The sequence below is a fragment of the Vulpes lagopus genome, chromosome 7, assembly GCF_018345385.1.
Source record: "Vulpes lagopus strain Blue_001 chromosome 7, ASM1834538v1, whole genome shotgun sequence".
Lineage (NCBI taxonomy): Eukaryota > Metazoa > Chordata > Mammalia > Carnivora > Canidae > Vulpes > Vulpes lagopus.
In genome coordinates this window covers 76,518,757-76,523,889 of record NC_054830.1, presented here as the reverse complement: position 1 = coordinate 76,523,889, position 5,133 = coordinate 76,518,757, and the positions used below count along the sequence as shown (strand labels likewise).

Below are 5,133 nucleotides of genomic sequence, written 5' to 3'. Positions count from 1 at the left end.
AATGTAAGATGTTTGCATCTACATTCCCAAGTGACAATTGGCCATGCTTTTCTATGGTTCATACTCTCCTTATTCTCATCTCTACCACTACTCTATTGTTAACTGTTTTCTATGGCCACTCCAGCTTTTCTACTCTTCTTCAGACACTTCAAGGCCAATATACTCCCTGTTTCCTCGGACCCAGTTGTCTTCCCCAAGAGGTTTGTGCGGCTGGGTGTTGGATGCTTATTAACACTCAGACACCTGGCCAGATATCGCCACCTTATCTAAACTAGCCACCCCCTGTCATTCTCTACCCCTTTAGCCAGTTTTATGTCCTAAGTGCCATTCTATCAGAAAGTGTATTATTTACCAATTTGTTTCCTTGTTTATTATCTGTTTTTTCCTACTAAGCTGTCACCCCATGAAAACAGGTCCCTAGCCTGCCTAAGCATTGCCACATGTCACAGAATAGATGCTCAGAAAGCAGTTATTGAATGGAGACATGTTTTTGTTTTTTTCCAGACAAGGGGCCTGGGAGACAGTATTTCTCAGTCTCTAGCTTGGGAACATGTTGAATTTTGTCTTCTTCGTTGCATGTGAGTTGGTTGGCACAGGATTCTAATATTTAAGTGCCAGCCCCGGCACATGCAAAATGGAGACAATGAAGGTGCTAGTGTCATGGAGTTTTTATGGGCACTAAAAGAGAAATGTATACAAAGTACTTCTCAGGAAATGCTTGCTATTATTGCTCATCCCTCACACAGCATGGAGGGGCCTCCCTGAATCTCAGTTGCTCCTCAGTGTTTGAGGCAGATGGTAATTCCTGCCCTGCTTAATCATAGGGTGATATGAGGATCAAAAGACAGCATGGCATTTGACAACAGTATCGTGTCATGAGAATATTGTGATTCTGTCCTGCCATGTCCAAGAAAGAGCCCCGTTAGTTAAAAGGAGCTGGGAAGCAGTGTGCCCTGTAGGCAAAACACAGACCTGGAGCTGGACCACCCAGGGCTCAAATCTCCACTCTGGTGTTTATCAGCTGTGTGACTTTGGGCAAATCACAAGCCCCTCTGATCCTCGTCTTTGTTGTTATTGCTGTTCATTCTGACAAGTGATAATAACACCTATTTCATGAGGTTACTGTGAGGATTAAATGAAAAGGATTATATAAAGACCCACTTTAGCAGTTTTTAAGGAAGTGGGTATTTAATAAATGATACCTATTAATATTATATCTGTATGAAAAGGATTGGCAAGCCATGATTTAGAACATTCTCTTTCCAATTTCCCATCATCGAAATAATCACACTTCTCACATCCTCGCTGGCAGATTTCACAGCTAGTGCATTCAGTAAAAGTTATTTATTTGAATAACAAATTCTTTGCCCATTCCCCAAACTGCACATTCGAGCAGGAGTTGTTATAGGTGGGCAGCGTAGGGTGGATGGAAGAAATGTGGTGATGGTGGTCACAGAGCTAACATGTGTGGGGTATGAGCTGTGTTCAGGTACTTTCTTGTTCATCTTCATCTTCATCTCATCTTCGCAGAAACCCAGAGAGGCTAGGTAACTTGCCCAAGGCCGCACACTATCAGAGGCAGAGACCAGACCTGAGATAGCAGCCTATTTTCAGGTTAGTGTTCGTTCGGGTTAGTGTTAAAATGGAACAGAGGTCTTTGGGGATAGTAGCTCTTTGCTTGTAACTTGCAGAACAATGGGAGAACTCCAGGCCTCCAGTATGTTGTTTTTCAGGGGTATAGATTACTTGCTCATAGTATGGGCTTGACTAATGCTTTTTTAATGAATGAAGAATTAATGAACAAATGCATAAACAAATGTAGTCTTCCTCTAAAGATCCCTGTAAACAAAACCATATGAGTATGTTATGAGGCCATACACTTATAAGAGTGTAAGAGTGTGCTGTGAACAAGACTATAAGGGACCACAAAGACAACCATGTCATTCACTTTAAACCCAAAACTCTAGGTAATGATCACTCTTAGCATCTATTCTTGGCATAGGTTTCCTCCTAATAATTATACTAATACATGTGGCAGGCTGGCTAGCCACTCACCAAACCTAGACTGTATTTCCCAGCTTCTTTAGCATCAGAGTGTGCTATGACATGGATTCTTGCCAATGGGATATGATGAAATGATGAGTATCACTTTCTGGCTGCCGTGACTGAGAGGTAGATGTGTGCCTTTTCCTTCCTTCAATTTGTCTCATCTGCTGGCTGAAGGCAGGGTGTCCAGAAATCCGAGAGGGCAAGGACAGAGCCACAATGTGGAAGGGGCCCAGGTCCCTGGAAGACTGGTCGCCAACCAGCAACACCTGTGTTGGATGTTCACATGAGCCACACAACATTTCTTGTGTTAAGCCACTGAAATTTGGGGATTTATTACAGCTCTGAACATAATTTTACTCAAAACTCTGATTCCTTTTAAATTATCAAATCTCCTTATAGAGTTTTAGGTATATAGATTGGTTTATCTTGTTGATAACTTGTGAAAGCATAAATAATTAACAAAAAGTATAAATGTAGGAAGAATGCCCTAGAAGTTCCTTCTCCCTGTCTAATGAAGGTATAGAAATAGTCCTTACAATTTACAGAGCAGTTTTACTTCATCATCTAACCCTCATAATTTAGTGGTGTATTTGTTATTAAACAGAAGAGAAGATTAAAGCCCAGTGAAGGTGTTTCCCTCGGGTCACCCAGATGGCAGTTTAGGGGCAGTGTGGGGACTCAAGCCATGTCTGCTTGGCTGTGCATCCTCTCTTCTTTTTTGCCCCAGTGCAGTAATAAATGTGCTCTCCTCCGTGGATAAATTCCCTTTCAGTAAATACGGTGTGTAAGATAGTTCTGACAAGCGCCTTGTCCTTTCCTACTTTACACCTTTGTCTCTGCCAGGGTTTCTTTGGGATGGAGTGCCCAAAGCTTGTGATTAGAAACAGCTGCAGAAACAAGAGGAAAACATCTTCTAAAAATAAGTAGCGCCTTGGAACACAGTGTGCCAGGACTTGTAGGAGGTGGATGGGGATGTGAGATCTAGAGCGGCCACAAGGAGAGCTCTCGTTCTCACACACAAGGTGACTGTTTCTGTTGTCAGCTGCTCCCAGGAGGCTCTGTGAATTTGATCTCGGGACCAGGGACAGAAAAATTGGACTCATCCTTCCACTAAGGAATGTGAAGACTTCCTTCAGGAGTTCAAACTGCTTCTAAGGTAGGGCCTAATTAGCCCATGGAGATAATGTTATTCAATTATATGGCTGGTTCAAAAGTATTTAATGATACAGGAAAATGCTCACCAGAAAAAAAAATCAGGTCATGAAATAATAGGATGCAAAATGATATAATCAAGAATTTATTAAAATTTTATACAGTTGCACACACACTTGGCAAAAAAGACCAAAAGAGAATGTACCTCAGTGTAGCAGGAGTTATTTCTGGATGATGAGAGATTAAAGTTGAAATCTATTTACTTTTAAATTCCTTTCTGTCATTTTTAATTTTTGTAAAATAAACATGCACTATTTTTATAATCAGAAAAAAAACATTGTAATACAGAAGTAGAGGTTAGGTTTTCCTGAATTGATTTAATTTTAAGGTTTTTGCTCATTTTCAAATTACAGCTTTGTTGGGAGATAAAAGAAAATTAAATAAGCCACAGAATTTTTGCCAAAAATAATAAATTGTTATTAATGTTATAAATTATAGAATAAGTTATCAGATTAAAATGGAAAGCCAGCATAGCAGGTTATTCATATAATACTCCACTTCAAATGTTCCCATTTGTTTTGAATTGCCTAGCCTGCTTCACAGAGTTCAGATAACATAGAATTTGTTTCATTTTGTTGTTGTTGGGGTTTGGGTTTGGTTTGATTTTCCTAAAAACTTATACAAACAAGCAAATCCAACCCTCCAGAGGGAAAATTAATAAGCCAACCAGATGACCAAAGACAAGTAGACACTTTTGACAGAAAGTTAAGAATTACATTTTCTAAAGTATTATTTATAAGAAAATAATCAAGTTCTTACTATAGGTAAATGAACAAAGGCCATAAGCATATTTTGCTCAATTAAAATATAACAAATGACATAACAAATGGATGGTAACCCTGACTAGTGAACAAAGCCATCACAATATACACACAACTATGAGAAGTCCCAAATTCCAAGAATAGTTGTGAAACTGGTCAACTTCTGATAGCCTTGCTGGTATCTCTCTAGCGATACCCATCGAGAGACATCACTACCACTGTGACCCTTTCAGTTGTCTCCACTGGGGAAGTCAGCTGTGAAGATAACTCAGCAGAAGCAAAGGCTAAAGGAAAACAAAGACCAATTCCAGTATTTTCTCTGAGTGTAAGGAAAAAAGACCTGAAAAAAACCCAATGACTGACCGATTAGGAATGAATGGAAAGTAAGTTCTGGCACTCCAGCTTCATGGAATGCAAGGTAATGATTTAATCACAATTATGAGGACCACATCAAACTATGAGATATATTAATCATAAGATACCAAATGTAAAAGGATATGTAATCTTATTTCTGCTATGATTGCTGTGATTTCAGGGTAAAATAATATGTCCCTATGATCAGAGATGGAAAGGAAGAGAGAATGACAGCAATTGCATCTTGGTGAGGTGATAAATGATCCTCCTCCTTTCTTAAGCCTTTAAAAATATATACATTGTTTTGAGTGTGTGTTTCAATGAAAAGAAAGAAGATTTATATTTCTGCTCATCTCCATAAATAAAAATCTTCTAAATGTGAGATCCTGTGAAATTTGAGTTGATTTAATTCTGGTTTAGAAATAAAAAATGATTAAAAGATGACTGTGATCGGTTAAACAAATATTTGTTGAGATTTGTGTTTGTTGTCTATGGCCGTGGTTTAGAAATCACCACAAACTGAGTGGCTTAAAACAACGCCTATGCATTGTTTTATGGTACTGTAGGTCAAGAGTCACACATGGGCTCCCTGGCCTAAGATCAAGGTGCCAGCAGGGCTGTGTTCTTTCTGGACTCTCTGGGGGAGAATCCGTTTCCTTGCCTTTCCCAGTATCCAGGGGCTGCCTGCACTTCTTGGCTCGTAGCCCCTTCTGCCATTTTCACAGGCAGGTTGAGTCACATTATATCACTCTGACCC

At 39.5% G+C, this 5,133-nt stretch overlaps 1 long non-coding RNA gene across 1 annotated transcript; it reads left to right on the top strand.

The window, feature by feature from the left end:
- Nucleotides 1–3,062: 3,062 nt before the first annotated feature.
- LOC121496086 lies at nt 3,063–4,809 on the top strand. Its single transcript, XR_005989107.1, has 3 exons — nt 3,063–3,205; nt 4,213–4,440; nt 4,558–4,809. It is a non-coding gene; the product is annotated as an uncharacterized LOC121496086 (long non-coding RNA).
- The last annotated feature ends 324 nt before the right edge of the window (nt 4,810–5,133 follow it).